Below are 16,092 nucleotides of genomic sequence, written 5' to 3' on the forward strand. Positions count from 1 at the left end.
ACGAATAAACTTCCTCTTGTACCTGCTGAGTGAGAGTCGCTCCTGCCTGCGGACAGGGTGCAGTGCTTGGGGACCCCTGAACCCCTTCACACTGGTGTCAGCAGTGGGATGCACTGCACCTGCAGATGAGCTCCCAGCAGCAACTGACTGAGTGCAGTAGAAAGAAGGAGCCTCACAAGAGTCAGGGGAGCTGGAGATGGAACAGAGCGAGTTTTGGGAGCCTTGCAGTGCTGCAGCTTCTGCTGGTGAGTTGATATCCCGGGAGATGGTGGGGAGATAGATTATACCCGACTCCTGAAGGCAGACCTTGCAGGGCTGTGCAGAGAGAAGGGTCTGACTGTGGGGAAGGAAACCAAGGCACAGGTGACTGTGCAGCTGGAAGAGAATGACCAGTCCAGACAGCCAGATCCTGTCCCAGTAGGAAGTGGCTAGTCACCCCCTGGGAGCGTTTTGGATTCTCAAGCAGGAGCAAGGGCTCGACACTGTCAGACAGATGCGGTGCCTGCCAGGTCACGCTCAGCTAGTGGTAGTCCAGACTGGGCAGAGTCCCCCATGGAAGAGCTGTGACGGCTGGCGCTTGAGGTGCGATTAAAGGAACTGGAAGCCCCGGAATGGGAGAGAGAACATGAGCACCAGGAACAGGAGAGAGAACATGAGCACCAGGAATGGGAGAGAGAGCGTAAGTACGAGCGCCAGCAACAAGAAAGATAGCGGGAGGAGAGAGAACGAGAGCGGGAGGAGAGAGAGCAAGAGCGGGACCATGAGTGGACTATGGCAGAGACGAGATGCGAAGAGGCCCCAGCTGCGGTGAGTGGGGAGAGGGCCAGGAGACCCAGGGTGGCCAGTCACTTAGAGATGCACGTGATGGCCCAGTGTGAGGACCCAGGGGACATGGATGGGTTCCTTACCTCCTTTGAGTGAACCTGCAGGTTGCATGAGGTTCCTTGAGTTGAATGGGTCTGACAGCTCGCCCCCTTGCTGGATCAGATGGCCATAGCAGTGGTCAGACAGCTGGAGGGGCTGCAGCCTGGGTCAAACAGGCCCTGCTGCATAAGTTCGGGCTGATTCCTGAGATGTACAGGAAGAAGTTCCAGGAGGCGTGGAAGAGGCCAGAGGAAACCTATGTAGACGCGGCCTCCCGCCTGACACAATACTAGCAGAAGTGGGTGTTCAGGATGGGAGCCCAGTCCGTAAAGGACCTGGTCAAGCTGATGGTCCTGGAATGATTCTATGAGATGTGCTCACCTGACCTGAGGATGTGGCTCAAGGACCGGAAGCCAGAGGACTCACAAAGTGTGAGGAAGCTGGTGGATGAGTTCACAAACAGCCGAGCCAGGTTTGAAAGGGAATCCCAGAGAGACAGGAAGTCCCGGAGAGACAGGGAGTCCTGGAGTGACCAGTTCCTGGCCATATGACAGAGGGGATCCCCCATTGGGCGAGCGCAGAAAAGAACGGCTGGCCATCCACCCCACAGAGGGCCAGCCAGGGCCTGGACAGAGCAGCCGGCCCAAGGGACACAGCAAGACCCAGGCTGTTATCACTGTGGGAGGAAAGGGAATAGATCAGCCCAGTGCCTCAAGTTCCCAGACAGGTTGAGCAGGCCGGGAGCCCATGGAGTCAACTGGGTGGAGTCCCAGAGGCCAGAGGGGCTAGAGGCCAAGGCAGGTGATGCTGATAGTATGTCCTCAGCTTGGGCCGAGCCGGCCCCACAGACCAGCTGCTCAGGGGGCCCAAATGCACAGGGCTCAGTTGACAGAGTGGGGACAGGGCTGCCTCTGCAGAGTGAGTGCCTCACACCCCTCAAGGTGGATGGGAAAAAGGCCACGGGGTTCTGGGACATGGGCGCGGATGTGATCCTGGCCTGACCAGGTGTGGTGGCACTGGACTGGATGATGCCCAATTCCTACCTGACTGTAATGGGAATTGAATGGACTCCTTTCCAGGTGCCCATGGCGAGGGTGCACCTGAAATGGGGGATAAGGAAGGCCCCAGGCAGGTGGGCGTGCACAGACATTTGCCTGCTGATGTACTAATGGGGGGTGATCTGGAGCACTGGCCAGGTGAAAGCCATCATGCCCTGGTCTTGACCCGCAGCCAAAGGAGGAGAAGGGTGATCTCCCCAGGTTCGGGGTAGGTACCCAGCCAAAACCACACAAGCCACAGGGGCCAACCTTGGGAGAAAAGGGGCAGATTCCTCTGTGAGAAGGGATTCCTGTATGGGGAATGGGTTCGCAGATGCAAAGAGGAGCCATGGGAGGTCCAGAGGCAACTGGTGGTTCCCCAAAAGTACTGGCGCAGGCTGCTGTACCTAGCCCATGATGTCCCACTCACAGCACACCAGGGATCTACTGCACCAGGAGAAGGTTGCTACAAAACTTTTTCTGGCCGGGAGTCTTTGCAGCTGTCCATCAATATTGCTGGTCCTGTGATCCCTGCCAGACAGTAGGGAAGACCCGGGACAAGGGGAAAGCCACCCTGAGGCCACTCCCCATCATAGAGGAACCTTTGCAGAAAGTGGCTGTGGACCTAGTGGGACCCTTAAGTAAGGCAACACGTTCTGTGAAGAAATATATCTTAGTGGCTGTAGATTTCACCACGATACCCAGAAGCAGTGGCCCTGACCTCTGTTGAAGCTGACACTGTGGCAGATGCACTGCTGTCCATTTTCAGCCAAGTGGGGTTCCCCAAGGAAGTCCTTACCGATCAGGGGTCCAATTTCATGTCAGCCCTGCTGCAAAGCTTGTGGGACAAATGTGGGGTTCGGCACACCTGGGCCACAGCCGACCACCCGCAAACCAATGGGCTGGTGGAGAGGTTTAGTGGAACTCTGAAGTAGATGCTGAAACCTTCATGAATCAGCACCCCCAAGACTGGGACAAGTACTTACCCCACCTGCTGTTTGCATTCAGGGAGGTTCTCCAGGAATCCACAGGGTTCTTCCTATTTGAGCTGCTGTACGGAAGGAAGGTACGGGGACCCCTGGACCTGCTCAGAGAAAAGTGGGAGGGGATGGCCTCTCCTGAAGGGGAGTCAGTGGTACAGTACGTACTGACCTTCCGGGAAAGACTCACTGAGCTCATGGGCCTGGCCAGGGAGAACCTGTCCAGGGCCCAAAGGAAGAGAAAGGTCTGGTATGACCATAACGCCTGAGCCCGAGCCTATGCCACTGGGGACCAAGTGATGGTTCTCGTACCTGTGCTGCGAAACAAGCTGCAAGCTGCCTGGGATGGTGCCTTCAAGGTCGTCAGATGGATAAATGAGATGAACTATGTGGTGGAACTGTCAAACCAGGCTCACAGCCACCAGGTGTATCATGTGACCATGATGAAACCATACTGGGACAGGGAGAAATTGGTACTGACAGTGTGCAGGCACTGGGAGGGGCAGGGGGATGATCCCTTGGTGGATTTGCTCAAAGGGACTGGAGCTGGCTGCTTGCTGGAATCTACTCCCCTCTCTGACCAGCTGAATCCTGCCCAGCAGACAGAGATCAGGGAAGTGCTGCGTTCACACCAATGGCCGTTCTCTGACAGACCTGGACACACTGACTTGGCTGTCCACCGAATAGAGACAGGCACCCATGCTCCCGTAAAGTGCCACAGGGAAGACGGCTCAGGACATAGAATGGGAGGTTGAAGACATGCTGGGTCTGGGGGTGATCCAACTATCTTCCAGCCCCTGGGCCTCTCCCGTGGCATTAGTCCCTAAAAAAGTTGGGTCTGTCCGGGTTTGTGTGGATTATCGCAAGCTTAAAGCCATCACCATATCGGATGCCTAACTCATGCCCAGACGTGATGACCTCTTAGACAAGCTCGGGGGAGCCTGTTACCTCACCACCATAGACCTCACTGGCAGGTACCACTGGATGAAGATGTACTGGCAAGTGCCATTGGATGAAGATGCCCAGCTCAAGTCAGTTTTCATCACCCCTGTGGGGCTCTACAAGTTCCTGGTCCTGTCCTTCAGCTTCAAAGGGGCACCCGCTACCTTCCAGCGTCTGATGGACCAGCTACTGAAAGGGATGGAGAGCTTTGCCCTGGCTTACATGGACGACATTTGCATCTTCAGCCAGATGTGGGAGGAGCACGTGCCCCAGGTCATCCAGGTGCTGGACCAACTTCAGAAGGCTGGGCTGACTATCAAGGCAGGGAAGTGCAAGGTGGAGGTGGCTAAGGTGACCTACCTGGGCCACAAGGTGGGCAGTGGCTGCTTAAAGCCAGAGCCAGCTAAAGTGGAGTACTACTGGAGGTTTGTGCCCCACGTCAGTTCCATCACAGCCCCCCTCACAGAGCTGTGTAAGAAAGGAAAGTCTGACAAGGTGGTCTGGACCGAGCAGTGCCAAAAGGCTCTCTGCACACTTAAGGAGGCTTTGGCTAGGGCCCCAGTGCTGGCAAATCCAGACTTCAATAAGCCCTTCATGGTGTTCACAGATGCCTCAGACATGGGGCTGGTGGCAGTGCTAATGCAGGTGAACAACAAGGGGGAGAGACACCCCGTCGTGTACCTGAGCAAGAAGCTGCTACCCTGGGAGCAGAACTACACGGCCATAGAGAAGGCATGTCTGGCCATGGTGTGGGCTCTGGGGAAGCTGCAGCCGTAACTGTTTGGACGGCGTTTCATCATGTACACCGATCACTCACCCCTGGCTGTATCACATGAAAGGGGCCAACACCAAGCTCCTGCGGTGGAGCCTGCTCCTGAAGGACTACGACAATACCAAAGCCGATGCCCTGTCATGCAGGGAAGGCCCCGAACTTCCCCAGGTCACTGGCTAAGTGACCCTGCTCAGTTCAGTCTGGAAGTGGGGAGAGATGTGATGGAGTGGGAGTGAGTGTGTGTGAGAGAGTCAGGCTGGATGTGTGTGTGAGACAGGCAGAGCAGCTCACAGCGGCTGAGGATGACCCCCTGGGCCTGTAACCTAAGCGGGCAGGTAACACCTCTGTCCTGAGCAAAGAGCAGGGAGGAGCTCAGCTGGGTTGGAATCGGAGGCGGCAGTTAGAAGCTGGGGGGAGAGAGATTTGGAAAGCAGCCAGCCTGGCTAGGGGGGAACCTAGACCCCAGATGGGGCACCCCTGGGGCTCCTCTCCCCAGGATGGGTTGGAATGACTGTTTCTGCCACCTGTACTGACACCTCTGTGCTGAGCTGTACCTCTGTCAACTAATAAACTTCCTCTTCTACCTGCTGAGTCACAGTCACTCCTGCCTGCGGATGGGGTGCAGGGCTTGGGGACCCCTGAACCCCAACACACTTGAATGTGGATTTGTTAATGTGTGCAGAGAACAGTACTCCCAGGGAATTGTCTTTTCCCTTAAAAATTAGAGTAAGTTTCAAAGTTAGATGCATAAATATAAATTAATCAAAATAACAGATTTTAATATTAAAATCTAATATAACAACCACAACAAAATAATATATTAAAAGAAACAGAGAGTTCATATGGGTTTACAACTTTTTGTTGCATAACGTAATCTCGCTCTGGTCTATTCAAGAGTTCTTGATTCTTTGTCAAAACTTGCATAATTCAAAAGTGAGTCCACAGAGGTCAATAGCAATAACTGGTGTAAAAGCTATGAGATCAGAAGGCCAGCATTCCCCAAATGACCTTATCATAGTAATTGGAAAATTGTTTGTGCCTCATACGTCTCTCCTTCAGAAATTATTAACATTTTCTTGGATGGGAATTGTAATCTGTGGCAAGCATGCTGCAGACCTGAGCAGTATGTGTTAAAAGTTCAATTATAATTGCATCAGTGAAAATGCTAAAGATCAGACATGATTCCACTGGACACTCTAATAGTTGAGTAATGATTTACTAACATACCCATTAATCAATTATTAACCCTTTATCATCTTTTTATAAATGAGTACATAATATAAGTGGATTTGTTTGTTTCTGGTTGGTAGTTTTTTAGGAGCAATGCATGAAAATCAGAAAGCTTCAGAAATTCAGCATGGGCAAGTACCCACACATTTGGATGGTTAACTGAGCAAGATCCAAACTATCCGTACAGCTAGAGTGAGCCATCCTGGTGTGAAAGCCTCCTGAGATGTGCTCTTGTGGCATTTGGACTTCCCCCATCCTGGCTGAGCATCAGCATTCCTGTGGTACATTTTTCTTTTCTTTTTTTAATTTTATTTTATGTTGTTTTTGTACTTCATGATTCCATTCAGAAGCAAGCAAGTGCAAAAATGAAAAACAATGGAAAAAAAATTATGAGCAATGCCATGGAGCTCAAAAAACAAAACAACAACAACAGCAAAACTTCCATTGAGCTTGATTAAAATTTTGGGTTAGGGTTGAATGTTGAAAATGTGTTTGGTGGAGTTCACCCAAACAACATCATCATACTTCCTGCATCAAAAGCCTCTGGTTTAGTTTCTCAGCTGCACAACAACAGTGGTTGGTGAACCTGTGGCAAAGAGGCACAGATCTCTCTTTGTGCCCCTTTTCCATCCAGCCCCAATGTAGGGGTCTACTGAGGACTAAAATGGTCCCCAGCACCTCTCAACGCAAGGATTTTTAACTTGAAACATTGACTAGTATCTCCTATGGAATCCCTCTACCTGCCTGGAATTCAAAAATTATCATCCACGGGCCCTGCCCCTTTGCCCCCCAGAACACTTCTTACTTTGTGGAAGGTGGGGACGTGGAGCTGGCTGTGATAGAATCCTCAGCTGCTGCCGTAGGCTCTTCTCAGTCAATGCGAGAGGGTTACCCCTGACGAAGGATCTAGTCTGGCACCTTTTTGAATTAAAAAAACACCCCCAAACTCGCAATACTGGAATGGCTGAAAATGAACACTTAGTTTCCCCAGGTAATCCTTCAGCACTCTTTGTCACTCACCACCCTCCCAACCTTTACTCTGCCCCATAATATCCAAAGATTAGGTCTGGGAAAGACCAGTAGGTGCCTCAGTCCCACTTGAAAATGGGCCTTAGCTGTCTAAGTCACTTAGTCCATGCAATGCTGAATGGAGCGACACAAAAATACCTTTAAAAATCAGGGCTTTAGCTTCTCCATACTTCAGTTCCCCTGCCCCTTCTCACTGGGAAAATACATTGAAGATTATGTGGTGGTCAGACACTGTGGTAATGAGGGCTAGATAAATTCTTGAGCTACCTAGCTAGGTGGATGGCTATCAGTAGAATTATTTAGCTAACCCTCCCATACAGACATACTCCAAACTTTGAGGTAACATGAAACCTTACTCCCACCTACCCCCAGACTTTGCCAGTATGGAACTTGTCAAAGTTTCTCAGATCAAAAAGCACCCCTGGCTCTTTCTCTCTGTCTGCAAATGCATAGATGATTGCTCTCAGGGTAAAGAAGTGCCTCAGCATCACTGGCTATGATCAAATCCCAATAACCATTACCTGAAGGTGATTTTTTTTCACATGTATACGCCCACCACTCTGCATCATTCAGCTTCCTGATCCTACCCCAAAGTGGCCCTGATCTTTCCATAGTATTTGAACTAGGAGCAGCTCCAGATTTATTGCTAAGTGAATTTTCCTTGATGGCCTTGAGTACCTGTGGAAAATAGCCTTTTTAGTATGAACGCTGTCAGTCCCTGAGATACCCAGAGTAGCTGCACACATTATTTCTATTGAACCAGCTTCCTGTGGCCATAAGGTGGCAGTGGCCTTGAACAGAAAATAAATAAATAAATTCCTTGCACCATTAAATCATGATATTGCCAGAGCAGGAACTGCAGTCAGCTCTTTCTGATTCATTCCAGCAAAAACTTCTCCTCTTTATCTCTGGAATATTGTACATGTGTGCTTTGTCTCTTTTCATGAGCTCATCAAAGCCGATTACGCAGCCCAGCTGTAAGAGAAAGCTGTGAAGCTGAGCTGAGCAAATCAGGCCATCCCTGTGGATGTATAAATGAGTAAAATGACCTCCAAATGCATGAATCTTCAAATAAGGTTGAATAAACTAGCAGATCTCTATCGTGATTAGTGCAGGCAACGCTCAGAACCTCAGAAGGAAAAGGATTGGGAGGAGGGGGTTGGGGAAAACAGAAACCTATTTATTCCAAGTTTCATTTTGCCCTTCCAAAGGGCAGCACTGACACAAGCAAGGGCAAGTGTGCACAGTGCTGACATATCGGGGAAAGGAAGGTACATTATCGTCCACTCCTAAGGCATTGCTGCTGGCAGAAATTGTCATCCCTGTGGTGTACAGGGGATGAAATGCTAGCCTTTCTGAAATCAATGGGAGTTTTGTCATTGATTTCAGTGAGGCTAGGATTTCACCCATAAAGACTGTAGTTATCTGGTGAAAAACGGCATGGGCACAGTTACCAGCGTTGGAATGTGCATTCGCTCTCTTGTCTGTGTAGGATTTCATATAGACATGGGCTAGGCGTGGGGGAAGTACAGATATGCTTTAGCGAAAAGTAAAAACATGATCTTCCTCTTTTAACAGCCTAAGTCTGTGGAGAGTATGTAGTCGGGACAGTCATGGATGCTGGGGGTGTTGTGACAATCTTTAGTGCATTCTGATTATTTATTGTTTTTATTGTTATGTGTGTTGGAACTTAAAATTTTGAACCTGTTACAGTGTGGTTAGCCCTTTAAGGAAAGATGGGGGTCAACCTCACCTGCTTCCCAGCCTGAGGGGATGGTCAGTGGACTCCTGGGCCTCATAAAAGGGCTGGTAGAGCTCATTTGAGGAGTGAGAAGACTAGTTGGTTGTAGAAGGTTCTGAGCCAGGATCAGCAGGAAGCTGGAACTATAGGGCTGCATCTACCTTGCCCAGAACATCGACCCACTCAGGCTCAATCTTCCACGGCTTGATTTTGCGCACCTGGTAGGGACAAGCAAAATTGACCTATTGGGGGTCTGCAGTCAATTCCTGTACTGCTCACTGTCGCAGGGAGAAAAAGAGGTTGAAGGGAAAAATTCTCCTGTTGAACTTCCTCCGTGAGGACAGTCAAGGGATTTCAGAGAAGTGGATTCTAGCTACTCAATTGCCATAGCTAGAACTGTGTTTCCGAAATGGGCTTATTTTCTTAGGGTAGACCAAGCCTAAAAGAGTCATCATGTGAAGAGCGGAGGGAGAATGAAAGGTGACCTGGAAAGGGACTGGGAACAGGGGCAAGAGAGGGGCTGAAGGAAAACCCACAAAATTTTTTTTTTTTTGGTTATCTTGAAAGGGGTTAAATTTGTTTGTGACTTGGCTGAAGAGCTAAACCACACCTCCAGCACTGAAGTTTTTGTGGAAACCAAGGAGACCCACACTGGGGGAGGAAGCTGAAGCAAGGGGCTCTGTCAGTGACCCATCATAGCAGAAGACAGCACTATGTGAATGACTGGCCCAAAACGCCAGTACCTCAAAGGGCATTGTGCACAGTACTCAGCAGTGACGAGGGACCAAGTTGAAAGGCTGCAACAACAGCTGGAATTCCAAACCAAGATGTGTACAGCAGTTCATGGGAGAACAGAAGTACAAGGTGTCCAAGTACCTGCTGAAAAACTCATAGACGGGAGCAGTGACCGTGTTGGAAATTGAGGATAGGTGGCAGGAAAACAGGTTAGGATTCAGTTTGGAGGGGGAGGGTGAAGATTGGACTCTGCGGTGTTTTATACCAACTTGCACATCTGTACTTAGCATCAGGCAGTTTGGAAGTTACAGCCCATCCTACAAGGAGACCACAGAACATGTTTTAAATGTGTCCCATGAGAAGCTACAATGTTTGGATTTTGACAGCCACATGTTTTTAGCAGTGAATCAGACACTTTACTTCTTGCTTTGGGTGATCAGTATGTATGTTGCCCTAGAATGGCATATGTTTCTTTAGATTGGGTTCTACCCCTTCTCTTGGATAACATAGAGTCTTTGGTTATCTGCTCAGTTTGGCCTTTTGAAATAGATGTTTGCAGCTGGCCTATTTAAAAATCAGACTTTATCTTAGGTATTTTAGCAACTGCAGGGCTAGTGAAAATTCCAGCCCCATGTCTCCTGAGATTGGTGCTGAATGCGCTCGCTCCTGTCTGGTAGGGCTTCTCGAACAAACCAATAAGATGACCTCTCACAGAAGTAGCTGGGAAAGCTGGTAGATTTACATTATTTGGGGCTGAGAAAGGTGTGTGTGTGTGTGTGTGTGTTTGCAATTGAGTCTGTAGCTTCAAACAATGGGACTGCATGTTCTTTAACTTCCAACTTTCCCATTCCTTTCACTGCTAATACCTGGAAAGTTGTTTGATACCCAGGGTTACAACCAGCATTCCCTGCAAGCTGAGTGCTCAGACAGCCACCCAGGAGAGGTGCTGCCCAGTTGCTTAGCAGCTCACCCACAGCCTCCCACAGCCGGCAGCATGTGTTCGTATTGGTGGTGGATATCTGCATATGGCTCAATGCAGGTAACAAAATTTATTCCACCCAGGGCTGGAAAATGCAGAGGGAACATCTGGCACAACTCCCAGCTAACACCTGTGTGCGTCAGTTACTCCCACCAGCTCCTCCTATAACATCAGAAATAAATTTGGGGGGAAAAAATAAACATAAATTCAAAGTTAAACTGTAAGTCTGAACTCCTGCGACCTGCATCTCTGAAATTGTGGAGAGCTTCTTTAAGTGGATGAATGAGGCTGTATGCAGCAAGGACTCAGTGAGCATTTACCTTTTCGCTTTGTTCCCACTCTCGGTATAAATTAGATGACTCTGACTCTGATCACTCATCCAGGTGATCAGATCTGAGGTGGTAGTTGATAAACTGTGAGACATCGGTGGCATTAAGTTAAACTGCTGGAGACAAAGGAGCTCTGAACCCCCTTCCTGGTTGGCAGATCAGAGAGGGATTTAACAGCTTGAGCAGAAATCGCTTCATTGAGAGAAATATAGTGCAGTTATGTTGATCTCAGAGTAAAAAGCTGAAAGTGTCTCTTAAACAACCAGTGGGCCTTAATGACTCACCTCTTCACATCCTAGAGCATTTCATCTGTGAAAGGAAAGATCAGTTACATAAAGAGGTTTTGCACACACATACTCCCCCTGCGACGTTCCTGTCATTTCAGACGCTGACTCAAAACAGGTTAATTTTGATTTCTCCTTGCAGCTCAGGGGGGTAATGCATTTAACCACCGTTATTTATTTCTTGTATCCCTTCTTCAAGTAGCTTATGACAGTCGTTTTCAACCACTATGCCACAACAAAGTGGTGTGCCATGAGAACGGTCCAAGTGTGCCCTGAAATTTTGTCAATTTCCCCTCACTGTGGCTCTTTGCAGAACTAAGGTGGGGAAGAAATTGTCAACCCCACAGGATGCTGTTCGTGCTGGGAGGCAGCTGAAACGCTGCTTTCCAGCCTGAATGAGGTGGAGGGGAGCCAGCCTTGACTCTCTGATGTAGCAAGGGGGATGGAGGGAGGGTGAGAGCCTGTTGGAGCTGGGACACAGTTTAATAGCCGCGCCCTGGCTCCAATGGGCAGGTGGGGAGGGGAGCCTGCTTTCAGTGGTTACTCATTTACTTAACATCCCTAGCATGGCATTGAACAGATTTTGAAAATATGTCTGTGCTCACTGCCCAAGATGGTGTATTCTGTGATGGATTTGAAACATTAATGCATTTGATCCCTGTTTAGCTTGTATGCACTGCTATGCTGCATACCTCTCTAGCAAGACTGTAACTGCAGTAAATGTGATGTTTATGAGCAATCAATTCAGCTGAAAAAAGTGGGTGTGCTGTGGAATTGTCGTCTTGTTGAAGTGTGCCCTGTTACCGAAAAGTGGGAACCACTGGCTTATGAGAAGCCTAAAACCTATCTGAGAGCAGACTATAATCTGAATTTCACTCTGAGCTTTCTTTAGCCATTCAGTGTAAACAGCAACTCTTAGGCCATGTCTACACATGCCCTCCCTTTTGGAGGGGGTACATAAATCCACCGGATCAAAATTGCAGATGAGACAGGGATTTAAATACCCCATGCCTCATTTGCATATTCCCATGAGATGCACTCTTCGAAGTGAAGTCATTTAGAAAGTGAAAGTGCTGTGAAGATGCCGGCATTGTGAAAGGAAACCCTGACTTCAAAATGCCCTGATTCTGAACTCATTTTGGGAAAAAGGGAATTTCAAAGTCAGGGTTTCCTTTCAACGTGCCGGCGTCTACCCGTCAATTTCACCTTTGAAATGATTCCACTTCAAAAGCTGCATCTTGTGGAAATATGCAAATAAGGCCAAGGATATTTAAATGCCCACCTCATCTGCAATTTCAATCCCACGGATTTACATACCCCCTCTGAAAGGGAGAGCATTTGTAGACATGGCCTTAGAGCTTGTCTGCATGATGCATTAGTCCGCATCCTCAGAGTATAAATTCTAGTCTGCACCAGCGCGTCACTCACTAACTGCCCAGAGTGGACTCTGCTGGCAGGCACTAAAATTTCCCTAATGTGTCCTGATGTAGTCCTGTTTCACAGGACTATATTAAAATGCTCTACAAAACTTTCAGTTATGCCAGCAGGGTCCACAAAGGCCACTTAGTGTCTGACTTGCAGATGTGGGCTAGAATTTATACCCCACAGGTGCAGATTAATGTACTGTGTACACATGCCCTTAAGCCACAAGCCTATATTTTGAGCTGCTGTAAAACACAAGGACTTCCTAAACCCAACCCAGTAGACACAGTATTGCCGTTGCTTGTCCCAGTGTTTATAATTTTAAAGGTGGCAAGAAGTCAGGAGCAGATAGTTCCACGTATTTTACTTAATTCAATAGTTCAAACTGTAAAACTTTCTCAGTTTTGATCCAAAACACTTTGAAGCCAATGGAAAGACATGCTGTGGCCAGGTCTACATTAGACCTCATAGTCAAACGTAGATACGCAATTCCAGCTACAACAAGTGTGTAGCTAGAATCAACTTATCTACAATCGACTTATCTGGCTGTTCTCACCGAGGGAGGTAGGCAGGAAAAACTCTCCCATCGAACATTCTTACTCCTTGCAAGACTGAGGAATACAGGGCTCGAATGTCAACCTCTGACAGTTCAATTTCATGTGTCCCAACTAGGTGTGTGAAATCAAATTCTGGATGATTGACCCTGACTGGATTGATCTTCTGAGTAGCGAAGCCATGCCCTAAGTTTGTGAACAGTGAATTCCTAAGTCAAGAACCCCTACTGGAGGATGCCCTGCTGGCATCTTCCTCTCCTTTATATGGGGAAAGCTGTAAGTAACACTCGTCGTATCAACTGCAGGCAATATGTCATAAGGCAAGAGGCTCCTTGCCCCCATAACCAAGTCCAATCTCTGCTCAGCATTATAGATTAAAACTATCACCTGGAATTTCGCCAGGAGACATACTGGCAGACAGCATGGTTAGTAAAGGGAGGAAAGAATTTTTCACTTTTAAGTCCCAGGTTATGTTTGGCTCAACCAATTCAACTGTAATAGAAGATTGTAACAATCTGACAGCTGTTCAGAGCTCTGCTTGGGTCATGGCAAGACACCTTTTAGTGAGTATCAATTCCATATCAACTTATTTTAGGGCTTTCGTGTAAATGGGAATCAGGCCTTCAATTTTAAAAGAGCATGGCATGTTCCCTAAGAATACTGGTACTTTGCATTTCGATAACACCTTCCAGGCAAGAATCTCAAAGCAGTTTATAAAAAGTATGTCTATACCTAGCTGCGTAAACTGAGACACAAGCCAGTACCATTTTTTTTTTTTTTTTTTTACAATTCAATGCTGTTTTGCCAACCCCAACCCTTCAAAACACGCCTCAAGCTTCTAAAAATCAAGAGATTAGTTTTAAACCCATGAGATTTTTAAAAACAATAATTGTTGGGCTCTTTGTCTTCTGCTTTTTGAGCCATTAGATTCATATTTTCACACCATTTCCTGCAAGCACAAGGGGTAGAAAATTTATTTTTGGGTAAAATCTGAAATTTGTTTTGTAATCACATGAAAACCACCAAAATGTCATGAGGCTCAGGGAAAATCACAAGAGTTGGCAGTAATGTGGGTGTATATTTATGCGCCTCAATAAGTGGCCTGATTTTCACAGGTGCTAAGCAACCACAGCATTGTTTGGCTTACATGACTTGTCCTAGATTGCACTTGAAGAATGTGACACACTCAAGAATAGAATCTGCATTCCCATTCCTGTTTTAACCACAAGACCACGATTCCTCCCTATAGCCGTGCCAGAGCCATGTAACCTGAAATACATCATCCTGTTAACAAGTCATGATGCTGTTCAGAATTGTAAGTGAATTCTGTTGTCTTCCTGAGACTTTGTTCCCCTTTGGTATAAAAGAAGACAGAAAACCCAGGGTGTGAGCTGATAAGTCGTCAGAGAAGAGCCCTAAAAGCAGACCAGCAAGGTGAAGAATGTTGCTATCCCCTTGTTCATTACTGTGTTAATAAAATGAAAGCCCTAGAAAGGGTCTGAGATTATAACCTCTGTACAGGGTAGGCCAGTTACAGGAGAGCAGGTTGGGAAAGACAACAGCTCAGAAGCTATATTGTGCCATTGATTTTTGTGCCCCCCCTCACCCCTCTACCACCTTTGGTTTGTACTTTAAAATCAGTGCTACAATCACCTGCAGACAGGATAGACGCCTTCATGAATGTATTTCTTCACATGCCTGAATAGAGCAGCTTCGTGATTCTCCACAGCCATGTCAGCATCACTTAAATAGAACAGTAGTCTGTCAAAAGAAAAGGTTTGTCCATTTTGGCATCTACCTACATTATGAATAAACACAAAGCAGAAATAACAACTTTAGTTGGTGAAAAATTAAAACAGCTTTCTTTCCAAAAACAGATACGAAGCATTTGCATTTAATCACAGTTACAAAATATTCCTGTTGCTTTTAATAGTAATTCAGTGACAGCAGGATACTCTCCAGCAGTTGGAACCCTTTCCTGCCAGTTTGACAGTGCCCAATAATCGGTTTCAGTTCTTTGAATTATTAGACAACTCTATAGAAAATCATACACCAAACCCCACTCTCATGCCTAAATTTAAAATTTCTACTGCTTATCCTGGACATCTTCCACTTCCTTTATAAAAAAGTGTAGTTGCTTACTTTTATGTTATATAATACATTTTAAACGTATCATAACATTCTCATAGGGATCCATCACTGTTGGCTTTTACAGTGATTTCCCTCTCCCATTTCATTGTGTGTTTTAATGGCGCTTTATATTTTGGTCTTTCCTTTGGCTTACTTCCATTGTTCCATATTGTTGTACTTAGTAGCTTACTAAATAAGAATTTTAAAAACCCTTAATTTAAGGCCAATGACCAAAGCCATTGGATTTCCTGGTTTAGCATTTAAGATTTATTATGAACTTGTGCTAGTGATAACTGCAGGCAGTGATCTAGTAAAGTATTTAAGCACATTATTAAGTTCAAGAAAATTAAAGTTAAGAACATGCACAGATATTTTGCTGGATCTGGGTATACTGTGGTTAACAGCATCTTAAATAAGATCTTTGGGGCAAGTATCAGAGGTTAGTCTGTATCTTCAAAAACAGCAAGAAGTCCTGTGGCACCTTTGTTAGTCTATAAGGTGCCACAGGACTTCTTGTTATCTTTGGGGCAGGGACTTTTTGTTCTGTATTTGTACAGTGCCTTGCACAATGGGTTTCTGATTCTTGACTGGGGCTCTTGAGTGTTACTACAATAAAAATAATACATGTTAATAATAACTTGTTAGTCCCTATTTGGGGGCATTTATTACTACAAAATTATCTCTTCCTCACTAAATATTAAAAAAAAAAAAGCCAACACTGCAATGAAGGCTAATTGGCACTCTTGTCAGTCTAAGTCAAAAACATGAGATATGAATAGACCTGGAGACTGAACTGTGGAGCAGTTCCAAAGCCCATTGAAGACAAAGGTGCCTTTCCATTGACTTCAATAGTCCTTGGTGGAGCTGGACTTGGTCCTTACAGGTAACATGTTTAGATTTTTGTAAGGCATTTGATTTAGTCCTACACAACATTCTGATTAAAATATTAATGCCATCTAGTATCAACAGAACACATATTAAAAGAACTAACAACTGGCTAACTGACAGATCTCAAATAGTAGTTACCAAGGGAGAATGATTATCAAACGAGGGTGTTTCTAGGG

General features: G+C 46.8%; 1 long non-coding RNA gene across 1 annotated transcript; it reads right to left on the reverse strand.

Annotated features, from left to right (window-relative positions):
• Window positions 1-5,411: 5,411 nt before the first annotated feature.
• Window positions 5,412-9,004, reverse strand: LOC142007146 (uncharacterized). The gene is made up of 3 exons (XR_012643895.1): window positions 8,608-9,004; window positions 6,631-6,743; window positions 5,412-6,154 (listed from the first exon to the last, which is right to left on the reverse strand). It is a non-coding gene; the product is annotated as an uncharacterized LOC142007146 (long non-coding RNA).
• Window positions 9,005-16,092: the final 7,088 nt, after the last annotated feature.

The sequence above is a fragment of the Carettochelys insculpta genome, chromosome 1 (genome assembly GCF_033958435.1).
Source record: "Carettochelys insculpta isolate YL-2023 chromosome 1, ASM3395843v1, whole genome shotgun sequence".
In the NCBI taxonomy this organism is placed as follows: Eukaryota; Metazoa; Chordata; order Testudines; family Carettochelyidae; genus Carettochelys; species Carettochelys insculpta.